This window comes from Paramisgurnus dabryanus, chromosome 17 (genome assembly GCF_030506205.2).
Source record: "Paramisgurnus dabryanus chromosome 17, PD_genome_1.1, whole genome shotgun sequence".
NCBI lineage: Eukaryota > Metazoa > Chordata > Actinopteri > Cypriniformes > Cobitidae > Paramisgurnus > Paramisgurnus dabryanus.
The window spans coordinates 2,486,530-2,508,042 of NC_133353.1; the positions used below are offsets into that span (position 1 = coordinate 2,486,530).

General features: G+C 36.0%; 1 protein-coding gene and 1 long non-coding RNA gene across 15 annotated transcripts in view; one reads left to right on the forward strand and one right to left on the reverse strand.

Moving 5' to 3' along the window:
* Positions 1–21,513, forward strand: part of nrxn3a (neurexin 3a) — a 375,985-nt gene that overhangs the window by 327,319 nt on the left and 27,153 nt on the right. The window lies entirely within an intron of this gene.
* Positions 3,620–6,996, reverse strand: LOC135733480 (uncharacterized). Its single transcript, XR_010526959.2, has 5 exons — positions 6,692–6,996; positions 5,158–5,214; positions 4,954–5,017; positions 4,589–4,650; positions 3,620–4,429 (listed from the first exon to the last, which is right to left on the reverse strand). It is a non-coding gene; the product is annotated as an uncharacterized lncRNA (long non-coding RNA).

Below are 21,513 nucleotides of genomic sequence, written 5' to 3' on the forward strand. Positions count from 1 at the left end.
AAATATAAAAAATGACCCTATGATTTACTCACCATTAAGCCACCGTCAATGTATATGATTACCTTTTTTCAGACAAAATCAGAGTTTAAACCCAAACAGAGTTACGTATAGTAGAAAATGTGCTGGCTGTTCAAAGCTTTAAGGGGCGTTCACTTTATAACGATAACTATAAAAAAATAGTTTTGAAAAGTATAGTTTTTTTATCAAAGACAAAAGCGGAGTTCACACCATAACTATAACGATAAAGATACAAGGAACTATATCGTTGGGATCACTTTCTGAGCGATCCCCCTCACACTTGATTAACAATAAACAATTGACAGCCAATCAAATCTATTTGAAGTGCACACGAACTTGAATGACAGTTGAAAAGCTCAATGCGGAGGTCTATAACATTAAATTACCTATTTAGGTATCCAACGCTGATGCAGTTGCTGTGAAATTCACTACGTAATTTTTTTTTCCTACCACACTGACTACGCCAAAAGGTAAGATATTAACTTAGATTAAACAAACTACATTCACTGTTTAGACTTATACGAAACGTAGCATGTTGAGGACATCTGCTGGTTACCCGCTGTGTAAATGCAACAAGAACAGCATATTTACATATTCAGTGACAATTGCAAAGGTTTAAATTACAAGAAATATCCAATAAAAGGTAATGCAAGTATTTGTGCAAGTGCCCCACGTGTGAGCGAATTAGCATAAAGTTATCGTTATAATGTGGACGCTAATATAGTTAACATTATATTTATTGTTATATTTAGGAACGGCCCTTTATAATGGTAGTAAATGGTGCTTATTACTTGAATCTCGAAAAAGTCCACCCATCCTTTACAGAAGTAATCCAAGAGGCCATTTGACAGCAATAAGTGTGATTTTTGTAAGAAAAATATCAATATTTAAATCCTACAAACTAAAATAACTAGCTTCCGGTAACGGCCGAGGTGCGTTTACAAGTGTGTTTCCAACGTATGACGTGGGACATAGCATTTGAGGTGTAGTGATGAACTCTGCTTCAAACATATAAAGCTGGGCAACAATCTCAATATCCATTTGTCTAATATCGAAATCCTCTGAAATTTTTTTTTTAAGGGGGACGTATCGGACATTTTTCATGTTTAAGTGCTATAATTGGGTCCCCAGTGCTTCCATCAACCTAGAAAATGTGTAAAAGAAAAACCCAGTAACTTAGTTTTGGTGTAAACCATTCTCTGCAAGCAAATAGGCTCCCCTTGTGATGTCAGAAGGGGATAATACCGCCCCTTAATCTGAACTATCCAACCATGGCACTGCCATTTAGTGCAGAGATCAGCTCATTTGCATTTAAAGCAACACTAAAGAATTTTTGCCCTTTGCTCCCCCTACAGGTTAGAAGCGTAATTGTCCATCACCACTGTCGTAAATAATTTAGCCTACTGCAGCATAGCTGGCTCTGATTGGATTGTAGGTCTGCCGTAAAGCAAGTGTTTGTAGTTTTCACTCGAACTACAGGAACGCGACCCAACGGTTGGAAACTTCTTTAGTGCGGTTTTGGCCGATAGAGGGCTGCAAAGCAAATGTGAAAGTGCCGTCCACCGTGTTTTCGAGTGGATGAACGACTGAAACTTTTTTGGAAACATTATTTTAAGGTAAAAATACTCTTTGGTGTTGCTTAGGAGACACCCACACCTACAAAGTGGCAATTTTAAAATGCTATAATAAATTATCTATATGATGTTTTGAGCTAGAACTTCAAATATGTACTCTGGGGACACCAAAGATTTATTTTTTTATCTTAAAAAATATCCCCTTTAAATGCCCATTTTAGATTTTGTATTTCCTGACTGTCGTTTTGTTTGGCTGTCTGCACTTCCGCATTCGTCACTACTCCACTATGTTCCTTGTTGCACTTAATTTTTTTTAGTTTAATCTACTTGAATTTTACTTTCTTGGCTAGTTAGGAGTTAAATTAAGATTGTGATGGGTATTAAAGTTATTTAAATTTAATTTTTAGATTTTATAGCAACTCCTCACTAGTGAAGAAAGTTGAAATTAATTGTAAATTCAAGTTGATTCAACTTAAATATTTAAGTCCAACAAGGATTTTTTACAGTGTCTGTACTCGTGAATGTGCATCTGTAGTTTCTGTTTTTTTGTTCGTATTTTAAATCCTGCCCCATCCTCACTAGACCATCTCTGGATACAGACAGTCATGTTGGTAGTTTTCCTCTGTTAAAGCTGATGTTTTTATATTTAAAAAAAAATCTGTAGCTCAATTGGTAGAGCATTACTCTAGTAATGACTTTGATTCTCATACAAATAAAAACATAAAAGTGTACAGCTTAAATGCACTGTAAGCTGCTTTGGATACAAGTGTCTGCCAAATGCATAAATGCATGTAAATGAATTTGTGATGGTATTTTCAGTTTGCCACCTTCTATGTTCTTCAATGCATCTTTTCTTACGTAAATGAAAGAAAATTTAAAACATGGCACACTAAATAACTGCATAAAACCATAAAACTGCATGGTTCTTACAGTATATTTTAATCTTTGACTAAGAAATTAGTTGTAAGATATGATGAGCTTAAATATAGCTTGAACATTTCTCTTCTCCTCTTACTACTGTATATGAAGATGAATAGAGGACTGTGGATACTTCAATGCAATTGGCAGGAGATTTCTCATGGATTTCAATTAGTCTAGTAGGTCAACAGGCTTAAACTCATGTTTGCTTTCTCATCCTAATTTGTGCAAACAGGATCAGTAAACAAGGGTCTGTTACAGTAGGCCAAGTTAATTAATTGTAACTACAAACCGTATATGCATATGACGCTTCTTTTTTATTCTATTTGTGTCAAAACTAGAACAAGATCTGTTCATTTATTCAGCTTAATTAAGATATGGGCTGTTGAGACGGAGAGAAGCTATCGCGGGCCTGCGTGGATCTCTTTCGAGGTTTAGTTAAGTACTTCGTGCTGTGCTTCAAACGAAGTTCTCGTGGAAAAAAGCCTAGAGAGAGACATTTGCTTTGTTTTTAATCATGTTTGGGAAAGGTTTAGAAACTTTTGAGAGAAAAAATGAACGTGATTTTTTGTCTTTGTCTGACAAAAGAACAACTCAGAATAGTAGTACAGTTTGCAATTCAAGACAGGAATAACTTGCCTGAAGTTCTGTCTTTATTTACTACGCTGGTTCCTTTTGCGTCAAGCCAAAGAACCTTAAGCACCTTTATGTTCAAGGGTGTAAGACTTATTTTTTTCCAGACCCTGATGTTGCTGTTGGCGTTTTTCACATAAAATACAAAAGCATATATTTTCCCCTATACACTATCCCATCGATCTGTTTCTTTACGAATATAGTCTTTGAAGATGTTCATGAAAATGAATTCTGCAGCCTGATTTAATGTGCATGAAGTTTAGAAAATTGACTTTCAATTTACCTCCAGGTTTCTCATTATTTCATTAAAGCATCCGAGATCATTGGCCCGACTGGAATGATGGTAAACCGTACATACAGTATGAGAAGTGTATTGGAGGAATATGTTTTCCTCTTGGCGTTTAAATTTTTGATGTACGGTACACTGTTAACGATTTCCCTGTATTTTTACAGTACGGTACTGGCAGCACGGTTGCCAGTAAGTTACTGTATTTTGGTTTTACAGTACTGTACTGTAATACCATTTTACAGTACACAAACTAGTACTGTATAGTTACAAAGCAGTACTGTACTGTAATTTTACAATATTTTATTACAGTAGTCTATTTTTACAGTAATTTACTGTAATGTCTATATTGACCCATAAATACTATTTATTACTTATTACAGTTAATACAATAATATTATATAAAATAGCTAGAGATTTAGGTTTAAATCTATAGTTATTAATATGGTAAAAATGCTAAATTAAAACATAATGAATTAAAAGGCAATCCAAGCAATGTTTGTATCAAAATTTTATTAAAAAAAACATTTAATTGAAACAAACATATTTAAAACAAGATTTTAAACAATAATAAACATATAATCAAGTAACATAAAATAAAATCAACAAGTATAAACAAGTTTGGAGACCCCTGCTGTAACATATTTAACTCTGGCAAATAGAACACTGTTCCATAGTTTGAAGTTTTCAGTTTAAAGTCCATCATCGACTAAAAGGTAACATTTCACCGTGGTAAAAACAACACTGGCCCATAGTTTTAAATATTCTACTTGAATTTCATTGAACACTAAAAATAAATTAAAAATTAAACTGTTGCAGACAGACCACAGTGGCCTTTACTTTGAAGTCGTCCATTCGAACTCAATCAGCGACTGCATGAAGCTGTTCACAGGGGTTAATGGCCACAGCTTTTCTCTGCACCAAGTTCCTTGTCTTTTTGCTTGCTCCTTGTCTGGATGTGCACTTTTTCCCATCTTTGGAATTAATTCTATCCAGAAACCTGTTAGAAATATCATAAACATTAAGTCAACAAATATAAGATAGAAAAAGATTCTTAAAAAATTAAACTCAGCCTTGAATTTACTCCTATTCTGAAACCTTTTGCTCTTATTCTACTGTTCCACACCTAATTACATTAAAATACAGAAGATTCACTTACCGCTGAACAAACTCTTTCCTCAATGGACAGCATCCACCTGGATCCTGTCATGATTGAATGTCCTGAACAGAAAGTACAATTGTTACTGATTTGGACACAACTTTTTATTCTGAAAACAAAATCTTTTGTCAATAAAGTCCAGGGACACCTCTGCTAAATAAATACAATTATTAAATTAAATTTCTTATAACCAAAGTCTGAATATTTCTGTTTGTATATTTCTACATGGCAAACTAAGACAATTGTGTACATGTTGTGTATGGTCGTGTTACAGTGTTGTGTGTGAATGAGTGAATGAGTGTATACATGGGTATTTAAAGAAACTGTAGTGGTAAAGTGGCTGTAGTGGTAAAGTGCAAACTTACCAAACATAATGTGCTTGGTGTGTGTCTGGTATCACCCGTTGTGCCTCCACATCTGCCTTAACTCCTATAAAAGTGCAATGACACTCATGTAAACTACAAATAAAAAGTCAGCCACATTCCTGTGTAATTTTGCATGTGACGTGAAAGCATTTAATATTGCAGTCGAAAAAATACATGACTTGTAACTGTACATCATGTACTTGCCTGGTGCCTTTAAAGATGATCCATCTTACCCAATCCAGCTTACAAGCAATGGTAAGACTGTAAAAAAGACAAATGTTACAAAATCTGTTAGCCATAGAAATAAGTAGACATTGTGAAGGAAATGGTAAAAGAAAATTTAGTAACACTTTACTATAAGAGTTTATTCCTTAACATTTGGTAATGCCTTAGCTAATATGAACTAACAATGAACAATATATTTTACAACATTAATAATATTTGATAATGTTCATTGTGCAGAGACAAAGTGATTGATTTAAAAATGTATTAAGTGTTTAAATCTAATATCATGCTATGCTAACAAATAAAACATTACTGTAAGTGTTAAGTCAGTTGTAAAACAAATATATATATATATATATTAGTTGTTATATTATATATTATATATAAATATCTAAATAAGTCTTTTTTTTTAATTATAACATCTTGTCTACAGAAAATCTCTGAAAATGTCTCGTTTAGTGCAGAAAATAGCGATTTATAGTAATAAGGTAAAAAGACTTCCCCTAATGTTTAACCCGGACCGGCTGCGGTGTAACACTATGTCACGCAAAGTTTTTTAACAAGTAGCTAGCTGCTCACTTTAAAGATAAACATGATCGCCTAAATCTGAGCAATCCTGGTGATGCCAGTTTCCTACACGATGTTATAATGGACTACCGTATTTTACATCCAGAGATGAAGGATCAGATGACAGAGACGAGAAGACAAAGGTACGTAAATGCGGAGCCCATTCTCTTTTCGTGCATTGATTTGATGTGTTTTGGAAACTTATATATACAGCGTGTAATGCATCTGAAGTGGTGGAAACAATATGCCATAAAAATGTATTGGACAACTTACTGGACGTGTAAAACGCTTTAGAGAAGATATTCTCTGCTTTTGATGATATACCGTAATATAATAACAACAACAATACGCGCGGCAATCCCTTTCGTTCATCTGATATTAAGATGAGCCCAGGTCTGAATGATATTTGGTAGAAGTTAAAGCTGCGATGAGTTCGATGCATGTATCCAGTTATGAGGTTTCTTGTTTTCACTTCTGTGGAGGAGTTCGGTACTACAGTATGCTGTGTACGGTGTGACAAGTCCTGACTGTTTACAACCACGAGTCAGCCTTGCCAAACAGTCGAACTTAATACTTTTCTCTGACGCTAACTGAACGGATGAAACGCCGAGATAAACGACCATTATGCTGGGACCGCAAGACCGCGTCTTTGTCCATTTCGTTAAAAATAGTTTCATTGTCACCACACTTTCAACACAATATAAACTCACCAAAACCCTCATAATTTAGTTAAAACAACCCTATATTCATTAAAAAAAAGGTGTAAAGCGAGTTAAAGCAGCGGTAGACATCTGTGTGTAAGCTTACTTTCTGAGGGAGATTGAAACTTTGTTGGCGACCGTTTTTCTCTCTCATTGCACGTTTAAAACAATATTGTGACAAACTATTGACAACATTCTTAAACTAAAAATTAAGTTTTCATGAAACAGAAATATTTCAAACTTACCGAACTGCCAGAAATCAATCGTCCTCCTTCAGCTGCAGCCAGGAGTTGTGCTCTCTCTCCCTCTGTGTGATTTGACGTTGGCGCACTTTCTCTGATTATTGCAAGTACACCTGGCACATTACAGCAATGGCTACAGCAAGGTTACATCAAGACCAAAATATACTGTAAAATTTTCCCGCTCAAACAAATTTACCCAGAATGCATTATGAACTGCAGTACTGTACTGTAATGTACACATACAGTATAGTACTGTGGATTTTTACAGTAATGTACTGCTAAATCTACAGCGACATCTAACAGTGTAGGTTAATTGAGCTGCACTTATTTTCATCTTCGACGTGTGAGATGATGATATATCTTTCATGGCAGCCGTTTCATTTATTTCTGCAGACTGCAGAGGGACCTACATGTGGTCTCATATGTCCTTTCGGCTTCTAATAGCAAGACTTGCATGAACTTATTGGCAGTTCCATCCCAAAATCACCAAATCCTCCCCTTTGCTGAACTGCGGAAATATATTACATTAAAAGGCCCTGTGCCAGAGGGAAACAAACCATCAGTGCATGGGCGTCGGAAGCAAATGAAAAGTGAGTGGGTCCCCACGTCAACACCCCCCCCCCCCCCCCCCCCGAAAATACATTTACTGCAATAGATGCAATTTTCATGTTTCCTTTTAATTAACCTGAACATTTGCGTTTATTAAATAAAAGACAGTATTGCGGTCAGAATTCTGGTAATAGCCCTTTGAAAATTTTGCAAATAATGACAGATGTCATAATTCATTTACTTTTCTGTGTGACATTTTTTTCCTCTACTCTGCTGACAGTAGGCTACAATGTTTCTTTTTTTTTTTGAGGAAATAAAAGGTAAGAAAAACGAATGAAGGTAACTGTTACAATTTTTGTATACCTTTTTATTTGTTATACCCAGTCTCTCTTTCTCTCTCTTAGAGAAATATAAATGTGAGATTCTGGAAATTAGATCAATATATTTAATGGTATCCGTCGGGAACATGCTGTCATAAGAGTTTGAGCATATATGTACTTCTAAAACACAATCGATTAAACAATTGCAGAGGTATGACTTTATGAATCATTTGCAAATGTACCTCGCAAATAATGTTAATACGTGAAGACGTTATAATCGCATGAAAAGTAATTGCAGGCTTCTGTAAAAAAAAACTTTATGGTGCCACGATCGCTGGATAATTTTAATCAAAATAAACTATTTTACTGCAGTAATAATATTTTAACGAGTAGCCTATACTTTTAACGGTTTGAAAGGGACCACATTTAGTGCTGTGTCAATTATTATCAATAAAAGCATATGCTAAACCTTAACGTCTCCGTGCCTCCGCAATTCATATCTCTCCTCCTCATCTCCTCCGTTTTTTTTCTTCTGTTTCTTGAACTTGGGGCTCGAGTCGACCTAAAGTTCGAGCTGCCTTTAAAAACAGCAAGAGTTCGTTTACCGTTAATTATTAAGACTATAGGCAGGCAAACTCGTGAAACAGTGAAAGTAAAATAATTCGCCATAATATGGTTTTACACGTCTATAGAAAATATACTATAAATAAAGCAGTTATTAATTTTCCTAATGCATGGATGTTTGACCTTTACCTCCGTTTTAAACGTTATTCATTTCGCAAAGGAGGTTTTTCAGCACTTTGTTTGAACAGCAACTCAGCAGCACCTCCCTCCGCGACTTTTTTTAAAAAGCTGAAACGGTCCGCGGTGTAAAAAGCAAAGGTTGGGGATTCCTGCTTTAGTGGAATGGATTTTGACTAACAGCGCATTGATAAGTGAACAGACAAATGCGCTAAAGTACAGAAAAAGTGGGTGGGTCCATTATCATTGGTCTTAAAAAGTGGGTGGGTCCTGTCCCACCCACGTATAATGGTTCCGACGCCCATGCATCAGTGAGAGATTTTCTCCTCAAATTAACCCACTTTCTACGGTGTTGTCATAAGCGCTCTAATTGCTTAAAATGGGATACCAGACAGACTGATCTAATATACTGAGCATTAGAAAGGATAATGCCTATTATAGTGTTGATTTTATTAATGGTCTAGCTTATACTGTATATAAGTGCCTGACGGAGTAAGCAGGGTTTCGTCTGATGCAACCTTTTACAGATGTCGTAAAGATGATAGCTTCTGTGTTTAAAGCGATAAAAGCAGAGGTTAGGTGATAAACGTTGACTTGAAAAAGATCCTAACATAATGAACTAAAAGGTAAAGTATTTTCTTTTGCACTGCTTAATGTAATTTAAAGATGAATCACTGTTGAGTGCTAATGCAGACGGTTGGTTCATTTAATGCTCTTGTTTTTAAGTTGTAAACCTATGTGAAGCACGTATGTGGCCAATTTCAGGGAATGTTGTTTGTCACCGTACATCCGCTGTGCACAGCATCCCCTGTCTCTCGCTGTGTTGTGGTTGAGAGGACATGTCAAGAAACAAACAAATTACTTTGACACTGTGATGCACCTCAAGGAAACAACAGGATTCCTGTGCATTTAATTAAGCCGCCACTCCTGGACCCTCATAATTGTCCACAATAGTAACAACTAATGGATATTTTTACATATTAATTGCTTCCTCGTGAACTAAGTGTAGATGCCAGCTAAGTGTGGATGCCAGGTTTTAAATCTCATAGTTATTAATCAATAATTATCACACAACTGACCAGACTTTAGCAAAAATGTAAACGTAATTACAATAAATGCGCGCATAATTCTTTAATATATGCATGCCAAGTTCACTTTCAATGTCCATCAGTGTCAAGTAAATTCACTCAGCAGCCATCTTGGGCACCCCTGGGCAACTATTTTATATGTACAGTAGTGTGCCAAATCTTTGTTGATTGTACCAACAGCTTTGTTGATTTAGCAAAGTTTTAATGATCAATCATATTTATTTTTTGCTCTCTTTTTTAAGATACAAACAAACAATGCAGGAAATATTTAAACCAGGAGACTGAAGGCATTACATTAGAATTATAAAATAGGATTTAATTTCGGTTTAAAGGAAAACACCACCATTTTTCAATATTTTACTATGTTCTTACCTCAACTTAGACTAATTAAAGGTGCAGTGTATCATTTTTAGAAGGATCTCTTGACAGAAATGCAAAATAATATACAAAACTATATTATCAGGGGTGTATAAAGACCTTTCATAATGAACCGTTATGCGTTTATTACCTTAGAATGAGACGTTTTTATCTACATAAACAGAGGGTCCCCTTACATGGAAGTCACCATTTTGTGCCACCATGTTTCTACAGAAGCCCTTAACTGACAAACTTTTTTTACGAAGTTGTCTCCGACAATGATGTTTGTCCGGTGAGGGCTACCATAGCTTCTCTATGTGCCGTTGGTTGCAATTCACAACATTACCACTAGATGCCACTAAAATTTACACACTGCACCTTTAATACATACCTATCTTTTTTCAATGTGTGCACTTTGTACAGCGTGTTGTGAATGTTAGCATCTAGCCTAGCCCCATTCATTCCTAACCGTGGGTTTACACCAACCACGTTTGATGCGCCAAAATCGCGTCTAGTTTGCCTCTTAAACATTTTGAATGCATTAGGAAAAAATGCACAAAAAGCGTGCCAGACACTCAATTCGCGCCATTCGCGCGAACTAGATGCGCAAATGAGGCAGAATCGCGTCTACTGCGTCGCGAGGCCACCAGACACAGGTCTTCACATTGATTTAACATTGAAATCACTTGCGCTTGATGCCTTTACCGCGGCTGGTGTAAACGCAGCATTAGGATCCAAACAGGGATGAATTTAGAAGCCACCAAACACTTTCATGTTTTCCCTATTTAAAGACTGTTACATGAGTATAAACATGAGTAGATACATAAATACGAGTAGATACACATGAGTAGATAAACAAATAAAATATGGCGATTTAGTTTGCAGCACTTTAACCTCTGTGCGCAGTAACATCGTCACTCCTGACTACTCCTCTCGTTCAAACTTCTTTCAGTATTACTGCTCCTGAGGCCGAAGTGCTGCAAACTAAGTGCTCTTCTCCCATACAATAGTTCTCATCTTTTATCCGCTTAAAAATCACCACGTTTTATTTTCTGCCACCATACCTACTCGTATAACGACTCATGTAACAGTCTTTAAATAGGAAAAACATGGAAGTGTTTGGTGGCTTCTAAATACATCCCTGTTTGGATCCTAAGGAATAAATGGGGCTAGGCTAAATGCTAACACATTCATGGGGCGCTGTGCAAAGATTAAGTGCACGCATTGATAAAAGATGGGTAGTATTCATTCATCTAAGTTGAGGTAAGAACATAGTAAAATATTAAAAAATGGTGGTGTTTTCCTTTAAGAGAGTCTGCAGGTTCCTGCTATTCCACAAGTGTAAGAGGAGACACTTATCTTAGCTTATAATTATTTCGTTTTTATACTGCATACACATTTCCTGTACTTTTTTGTTGTATTCTAATAAAGAAAGTGAGAAATAATTATATGATGGTCACTATATCGTTGCAAAAACAATACATAGAATGGATGCATGGTGGCCCAAGACATTTACACAATTAAAACAATTGCATGCAAGTTTTATCTGCACAACCCTCTTATCACAAAAGTAATGGTCTCTTTTAACCAAAAGGCGGGACCTCCATTCTTACAGCCACGGTATTAAGCGCTACGATTTCTCCCACCAATTGAAATGATGTATTGTTTTATGATAAAAGCAAAATCTATGTGCTCTGGTATATCCGGCGTGCCTTCTGCATGAGAGCTGGTAAGACTGGGTACAGGGGTTAACCGCATAATCCACTGAGACAGATGAAAAAACTGTCAGCAAGGGGTGGTGAAGCAGCACTACCACAATAAAGACTAATATTTCTCCAGAGTTGTGTTTAGAATCCAATTATATGGAAGTTGGGGGCGGCCGGCAGTGGCTGTGGTGCGGAGGACTGATACGTTTCAGTAGGTGCTGACGAGCCGCGTGGGAGCAGGATATGAGGCGCGGGGAAACGCCGCCATCCTAAGAGACGGCCGTCTCCATTTATTGAAATGTGCGGATGCCGTAGTTAAAAGAGCCACAGTCAGAAGACGCGAGTGCAATCTCCAGACCGTGCTGGTGTATTGAAATGTGAATCGAGTTTCACTTTACCCCAATTTATTTTTCGCTCAAGGCGTGATGCTTAAAAAGCAACGAACAAGGGGAAGCTATTAGGAACGTATAGGTTTGCATTACAATGGCAGACAGATTTAAGCTGAATCACCAAAGACTGTTGCACTCTTTTCCCATTTGTCATTTGGTCCGAGATGCTTGAAAACCCTTTTCATTGATTTAGGGGATCACAGCAATATCTTTATCCGATGATGAAAGGATAAAGGTTTGAAATGAAATGTAGACATTGCATCATGTTACTTGGGCTTGCTAAAAATAAAACTGATGAATGAAACCATAAACTGATAGAGACATCTGGGCAACAAGGGAGCTGTTTTCGAAAAGACATAGTGAGTTGCCTTGATGTCTACAACCTCTTAAAAACATTGTGCAAGCTTAGGGTCTGATTTGCAATGCTTTAGATGGGCAAGATGCATATAGAAGACCCATTTTTTGGTTCCATTAAAAACTTTATTTTTTTGAGTATGAAAATGTTTTTTGCAGTGCATTATGGGATTGCCTTTACCGAGTATTAATGCAATGCCACTACTAAAGTTGCACCAATTGAGGTATCTTGCGAGGCTGTGTACGTCACTTACCTATCTTAGATGAACTTCATATATACATGCGGTGTTCAAAACTTTATACATCATCTCATAAAGACAAATTTCTCATATTCTGATATGTGTTTGGGTAATGAAATCAGCCCGGTAGACGCTCTCTAAACTCAGTTTTCCTGTCTCAGTCTTCCGTCTCTATCTTCGTCTTTCACCGTTTTCAACACACCTCTTCATCCCCCAAGGCCATTTTCATCCCTCTTCAAATTAAACTGGCGTGCCGTAATAAAAGACGCCACTTTAGATTTGAATCTATAATTGAAACAAACTGTGTATTGCTTTCTACTTTTAGCCAGGACACAAAGAGGAGTGTTCAGGGAGCTAGTTTGTCATAAGGTCCCGAGCGACCTTGCCCTCCTCAGCTCGAGAGTGATTAAAGATAAGGTGCGAGACCGTTACCGTGTAAACAGGAAGATGAACGACGGCTGTTTGAAAGCTCCAGCGTCGCTCACGACGATTACACTTCGCCGTGCGGCACTAAAGAAGTTACGAGTACATTACAGAATGAAGTGTTATGGGTGGAGGTGGCTGCGGGCCATACTGGTGAAAAGAGGTAAAGTGGGCTCACTTAGATCTGTAAGTCAAACTGTTACAGGATGTGAGATGTATGTGAGGTTAAATAGAAATAGAACAAAGATAGGATTTATTGAATGTTGCATCTACTGATTTAATCAGAACACTAGATCTCAGCCCACTTCATAGAGTAAAAGTCAGTGTCAACAAGTTCTAGTCACTGTTCTATCACATTAATATTTACTGTAGTAGTTCTATTGTAAGTTAACTGTTAACTGTCATATTACAATGAATCGTTAAAAAAACTAATAGTTCATGTAACACTTGCAAATATTAATTCAAATATTATTGTATTTTTTTAACATTAGTAAATGAATTAGCTAACATGAAATAACAACAAGCAATGCAGTTTACCGGCTTTGTTAATGTTTGTTTATGGGTCAATGACGTGACATTAATTATTTTGTGTCCATATGGATAAATTAAATGTAAAAGGATTAAAATTTCAAAATAAATTTGCAGATTTGCTTTTTTGAGGACTAAGTCTAAAATTTCTGGTTTTATATAATTTTGAAAGAATATTTGGGGGATAATTGCAAAAAAAGTCAATGTGGGGTAACCGGTCTGTGTCAATTGATGTACTAGTATTTTTGAAATATAGATATATTCATAAAAAATGTAGAATAAAATATAATCATCTACTTTAGTGTAATATGATTTTTTACATACATTTTAACATCATTTGCCCAAGATTTTTTTAGAAAACAGAGCTGTTTTCAGCATATGTCAGGACAAATATTACAAAAACGCACAATTTACATTTAGAAATAACTAATAAAATGATATTTTAATTTTTTTTTACACTAACAAACATTTTATCAAGGTAGATAAAATATTTAATATTTCTCATTATTTTGCGCAATTGGTGGTTACACCATTTGACATTTTCAGGTCAATTCAGTCTTAACTTTCATAAAAATGGTGCAAATGTATTTTTTATTGCATAAAATTAACATAAATACACGGTGCATTGAAATAAACCCGATGCATGCTTTTAATACAAGTTTTAAAAAAAATTCTCATTTTGCCAAATCGTTTTTGTCACTGACCCTTATGCCAATACAGTTAATTATTTTAGTTCATTCTGTATTTAAAGGGACTGTAAGTAGGATTTTAAGTGTTTTATTAATCAAAATCAATGTCTTTATTCATTAATATGTCCTTGTTGGTGTCAAATTACCTCTGCTAGTGATCTGACTTTTCTTTGTAAACTTAGAATTTCTTCTCTTTACTTTCATTAAACGGGTAAGTCCAATGAGGCTTCCATGTTGTCCACCTTATTAATAAATTAAAATAGCAGAGAGGGACAAAAAGCACTAGCCTACCAACGCGTTTTCATTCAGAACACGTGAACCAGCTGCAACGGACAAGGAGATCAGTGTTTATATAACGGCTACCGTAGTTGCAACATGCATTTGGAAAGGCGAGGCGCTACAGAGCACTATTCGTTTGAATGCAAAATACAATTTCACCACTAGATGGGGGTAAATCCTACTTATTGTCCCTTTAACTGTTAAATTGTACAACTTCTGATTTAAAAATGTATTGGTAAATGCTGAAATTAAAATGAACTAAGATTAATAAATGTTATAGAAGGTATTGTTCATTTGTTAGTTCAAGTTAGCTAATGCATAAACTAATGTTAACAAATACATCATTGTTGGAGTGCTACCATATGTTTTTAATAATTCATTAAATTAAATAATTTGTAATTTTTTTTAAAAACATTTAAGGATTACATGTAAAAAAAAAACATAAGGTCACAGGCAAAGCCAGTACTAATAGGCTACTAATATTAACTTCGACCTTTTTGTAAGCAAGGGCTACCACAATGGATAAAACAATCTGGAGGGTTATTTTTATATAGTCTACTCAAAACTTTTTTGTTGAACTTTTATTTTATTTTACTTGTTGATATGCTTTATCATTGTTTAAAATGTAAACGTACATAAAAGAATACAAGCTAATTTAAAATATGTAATAAATAAATATTAAATTTGAGGCTATTAATGGAATGTGCTTCTGTGGACAACTCACAGACTCTCATGTTGAAAACCACTGGCTTAAATGACTTAGCATTGATTTCTAAGAAAAATTCTGACTACGCTATTTTAGGAAGAACACTTAAATCATCGTCATCTTTAAATTTTGCACAATAAAGATATGTGCGATAAATGTGCAATAAGACGTCAAATGGCTGTCATCTGACAGGAGGAACTCTGAATCGTTCTGAAACCGATCTTCTCCCTTCTTATTGATTCAGTTTGTAATACAAGCTGTTCACTCCTTGTACTGCCAAAGTGGAGATAGACGTGATAAAATCAAGGCCAGAGAGACCCACAGGAGGGATGAAGGAAGATGATTATCTGACAGTCAGTCAGCAAACTTTTGTTTTAATGTCTGCTTGCGTCTGGCTCCTGTTTTAAAGGAACACAGAATCATTTATGGGCATGAAGACAGTTGGATATTTTCTTTAATGCAGCATTTAGTTGTAAAATCTGATTGGATGAGAGATGTTTGAAGAGACTGGGACACTGGAATTCTTTATTGCCTTGTTTCACTCAATCTCAAGTGCGATTTATACTTCTGCGTAGGACCTACGGCATAACCTTTTTGCCATCGGTTATGCATCAGTTTTCATTTATACTTCTGTGTCATTGTTCGTGGTGACACCAAATTACACATGCAGATCACTAGCAGGCATTGTCCATGGGCATGTTAACTCTTTCCCTGCCATTGGCGAGTTATCTCATCAATTAAGTGAAAACATTTGCATGAAAAAACTTGTTAATATGTAATACCGCACTTACCCAATTTATAAAAAACTGAAGCCAAAATGTTATTTACTAATTTTAACTGTGTGTATGTTTTGATAATCATTCTGAATCTGATCTTTAACAAAATGACTTCATAAAAATGCAATAATTTCAGCTTTTTGCTACAAAATTTGTATTTTTAAAAAAAAATACCCATATTTAAGAGATTTACTTTTTCTCACTGAAGAATCATTCAGTGCAACAGCCCTTAATCTGATTTGTGCAATTGTGTGGCATCTATTCCATTAAATTTGTCGAAACCATGTCTAAATATGATTGTTTGCTTGCCTTTTATAAGCAGGTTGTATTTTGGTCACAGACTACAATGGCAGACATGCACAATATTTCTCAAGTAGGTGAGAAACTTTACACCTCCCACAAGCAGCTGAAGACTGTGATTTGGAAAAAAAAATGTTTAATGCAACATATTTCTGAGAGTCCAATGTTCAGCTCTGTTTTCCTCACCACTTTATTGCTGTAAATTAGTTGATTGAAAAGTTCATTTAATTATATCTGTCTGATTAAATCACTCTTATTCATTCAATTAACCACCACTGGGCTATTTGACTGCTTTAAATCTAAAAAGATTTCACAATTTTTAAAATTAACTCCATTTTTTCCTCCAAGAAAAAAATGCAATAAAACACATTTTCCTTTAGCTCAGTAGCCATTAAAACATCGGCATTGTTTTTATGATTGTGATGTCATTATCGCCACTGTTCCCATATTTATGATGTCAGCATCACCACTGTTTCCAGCAATTGTGGTGTCAGCATCACCTCTGCCCCCAGTGATTATAAGGTCAGCATCACCTCTGTTTCCCTTTTTATGATGTCAGTGTCACTACTGTTCCCATTATTATGATGTCAGCATTAGCACTATTCCCATGATTATGATGTCAGCATTACTGCTTTTCTCATAATTATGATGTCAGCGTCACCGCTGTTTCCATGATTATGATGTCAGCATTACCACACTCCCAGTGATTCTTTGCTTCTTCAAAACAAAACCTCTGCATCTTCAAACATGTTGAACATGCTTGAACCTTAACTCAGATAGGGCATAAAAACATGACAGCAACTTTCTAAATCTAAGAGATTATTCTAGTGTCAGCACTTTCCCTGGTGCTGTATAATCGATTTGGTATAGGGGAAGCTCCTGTGAAAATAATGCTCTGGCTTCTGTATGGACTGCAAATCACACGCTTGCTCCTACAGTATATCAACAGGATTTACATCTGCAGCTTTGGCAGAGGATATGCTAATCCAGTAGTGTATAGAGACAGAGCGCCGATATGCAAATTTGAAAACCACGCCCACCGGGGGGGAAAACAATCCAACCGTCTCCATTGACTTTGTATTGCGAGAAGCCGCCTCCTTGTCATTTCTGGCTTATAACAAAAAACAGAATAATGCCTAAAAGCTGCTGTGTGACAATATGTACAGCTAACAAGCCAAAGAACCCAGAAATAAGTTTTTATAAGCTGTCGAGCCGTAAAACCCAGCTTTTAAGGAGAATAAAGTGGATCGCCGACTACGTTTCCCCCTAGTGGACGCAGTTCTACTAATAGAAGTACTATGAAAAGTTGCCTGTTTCCACTTTTGTTTCTTTAAACGCTCGTTTTATGAGGTCGACAGCTTAAAAAAAACTTATTTCTGGGTTTTTTGGCTTTTTAGCTGTACACCTTGCCACACAGCAGCTTTTATGTATTATTCTGTTTTTAATTTTAATCTGTAAATAAGTTTTTATAAGCTGTCGACCCCAAAAACGAGCGTTTAAAGACACAAAAATGGAAACAGGCAACTTTTCATAGTACTTCTATTAGTAGAACTGCGTCCAATAGGGGGAAACGTAGTCGGCGATCCACTTTATTCTCCTTAAAGACAGGGTTTTACGGCTCGACAGCTTATAAAAACTTATTTCTGGGTTCTTTGGCTTGTTAGCTGTACATATTGTCACACAGCAGTTTTTAGGCATTATTCTGTTTTTTGTTATAAGCCAGAAATGACAAGGAGGCAGCCTCTCGCAATACAAAGTCAATGGAGACGGTTGGATTGTTTTCCCCCCCGGTGGGCGTGGTTTTCAGGTTATGACGCGCGGCGCTCTGTCTCTATGCGGTTCAGATAAGATTGACTTGGCATGATACAAAATATCATTGTAAATATTTGCTCGTCCTGTCAAGGAAATTAAGATTTTTTGATCACTTGAAATTTTGATACAGTACTCTCACTTTTTGTCAAACATATAAAACTGTTATTTTCACATTCTTCCTTTTAAACATTAAGTGAAGATAAAGAGAAACGTGAATTTTTTTATGTGAATAAAGAACTGCAGGTGTGCCAGAACTGACTGCTACTTTCTAATAGGTTATCTATGTTAATGTAGTCTCGCTGTGTGTTCACATTGCACTTATTTCAGTGCTATACAGTAAATGAAATGTCTTGTGTTGTTCACATGCTGCTCTCTGACCTCAATTAAATAACCCTGCAAGAAAAGCCAAATGAAAAGAAATAATTCAATGGAAAAGCTGTGTCACAGGTCAACAGGTCAGCCGCACTAAATTTGTATAGCTTTTTATCAAGCACTGAAACTATTAAGCTATCAAACCATAGTAATGTTTATACTGCAAAATGGATTTGTATTAAGTCACTGCTTTTCTACAAGACTCTCTGAAGAGTCTTTAACGTGAGGAAAGTCTTAGTGATGAATTAATGAACCGTGTCAGCTCTTTAGGTTTTATTAGAATAAATTTCTCTAGCTAGCTTGTTTTGGACTCGAACATAAAAGCAGTTTAGCACAACAGGTTCAATTTTATTTTGGTGACTGCTATTTAGGATACAAATAGAAAGAAAAAGTGTGCCATAACACCATATGGGCCCCAAATAGAGCTTTCTGTATTCATGACATTTTAAAGTTGTATTCTGAGAAAAGTTGATTAGCTTCAAAAAATGGGCATGAAACATAACTAGAAACTAGACTAGAAACTGCTATTAAGATGAATCTTAGCTTTCTCCGGACTTCCTAGCATAAACCCACCACTTATTGCCAAGTCTTCATAAACATACCAGCAGGGCCAGCCCGACCAACAGGCAATGCAGGCGATTGCCTGGGGCCCCACGACAAGAAGAGGGCCCTCCAAGCATAAAAATACATTTGTCATCACACAAACCGCATAGACGCGATCAGCAAGCAATACGCGCTGCATGCATAAGGACCCTTATTGATTAACATAGAGATCACAAAAACAGTGGGTGAAGGGATTTAATAACAGGATAAACTTTACACACAACAATAAACAGTAAAATGACAATAAGTACAAAACATCACATACTTTGTCTGCATTAGTATGTGATGCCAAGCATAAAAATCTTTATTTTTTACTGAATAATTTACATTTGTTTGTCTTGTAGCTCACATCAGAAGTCTTTGAGCAGACTCTGTATAATCTCATTAAAAAAAAATTCTTTTTCATAAACTTTCTCAGAATAACCAAATTTCCCCTAATTGAGATGCTGGCCTCTGCCGCTCTTTCCTTCTGTACTTCCCTCCTGCTTTCTGTACCCAGTAGGATACTGGCACGGCTCGCCCGGCCTGTCAGTTATCTCTGAGCAGAGCCATGGTAAATATCCTGCATTGATTAGGCAGATTTGCATGGCCTCTAGGCAGAGAGATGAATGCTAACCAACATCCATAACGTCACAGGCCCAAAATACCATTTCGCCCTGCAGCTGGAGAGATGAGACGGACCGAATAGGCAAAGAAGGTAATTGGTGCTGGATGCTTTGTGGAAGTGTCCTGGAAGTTGTTAAGCCTGCCACATTTACTTGAGCTGTATTGTGAAGCATCTCAGTCCCCTTCTTTTTTTTTTTTTTATATGACTTTCTTTACCAGAGCTGCCATTTTGGCTGTTCTGATGTCTTCTATACATTTTAATACAAGTGGCACACTTTAGTGTAAATAGACTTAAGGGCCGTTCACATTATAAAGTTAACTATAACAATACATCCACATCACCGGAAGATAAAGATAACTTTATGCACAATACTCGCGCAAATCATTTACTTTACATGACATTAACTAATATTGCATATTTCCTTTAATAAAAACTTAGTATGCTGTTTTTGTTGCATTTACATGGCTGTAAGATGTTTCCAACGTATCTCTAGACCAGTAATTCTCAAAGTGTGGTCCGCGGACCACTAGTGGTCCGCCAAACCCCCCCAGTGGTCCGCCAAAAGATGACCTAAACTAGGCAAGTGTTTATACAATCGTCACTTATTTAAGTAGTTTTTTAATGCACTTGTGAAACTGTGATATCAGTTCTTGCCATTCTGTTTTAATAACGTAAAAATAGATTGGTGGCTAAACCAAAGATGAGTCAAAAGAAGGATCAAGCGTCAACTGAAAGCAGCTAAAATCCACAGATCTATTAGTTTTGTAATGTACTAGTTTTTGTTTCGTGTGTAAAATCTCTGTAATTTCAGTGATTTTGGACATTAAGGGGAGCATATTTTTTCAGCATTGTATTGTTACCATAGTTAAAACCATAGACTTCATATATCCACCACCAGTTTTAAACTAATGGCTCTTTGGAATGACATTAAGTGGGACCTAGGCTGTTACAGTATGTTTAATTGCAGTTTTTTCATATTTTTTCATAAGCTGCAACTCATTTCACATTTACTTTTTCAAATGAAATAAAATTCATATAATAATTTCTGAACATAGCATTGCATTTGTGTTTAAAAAATTAGTTTTGACTTGAAACAGTTGCATATTAAACTTAAATTTAGCTTATCCTTCCTATTTTGTTTTGTTTTGGGGGGCGTGTTAGAGTGGGATTCTGTTAGGTGGTCCTCAGAAAAAAAATTGCAAGATAAAGTGGTCCTTGGGCTGAAGAAGTTTGAGAAACACTGCTCTAGACAGTGAATCTAGTTTGTCTAATCTAATCTTACCTTTTGGTAAGTCAATTTTACTGCAAATGCAACAGCGCTGAAGCGATTCACCTGAAGTAATTTTATGTAATGGACCTCAGCAGTGAGCTTCTCCACAGTGCCTGCCCTTTTAAATAAGTATGCACTTTAGATTCAAATAGATTTGATTGGCCGTCATTGGTTTATCATTCATCAGTTGGAAAAAAATCGCTTAGCAAGTGATCCAAACAATATCGTTTTTGTATATTTAGCGTTATAGTTGTGGTGTAAACTCCGCTATTCTCTAGTTATCGTTATTATTGTTATAATGTGAATGGCCATTTAAAATGCATTTAATCCATGCATTTTTATTTTATCACTATCTGTGTTTCCTCATCTTCGAACCTATGATGCAACACTGCCCCATTCCTGTTGTGTATTTTCTTTCCCAATTCTGGCTTCAAACCAATTACAATGTAAACGACTTTTTCACGTATTTGAATAGAATGTGAACAATGCAGGGCTTTTTCTTTCTCTGCGGACTACCCAGCTTTGATGTGGCTTGGATGATGATAGTCACAGTGAGATTATCTCAGTAGAGCTGAAGTCTGCAACAATCAAAGGATCAAGACTGCAGAGCTTGCGCAGCACCTGCTGTAGAAAATAGGAATAGAAACTTTGCATATGCAATAAAAGTTTTACAGTGCATTTTAAAATTGTATGATAACCTATTTGTATAGCCGGTTT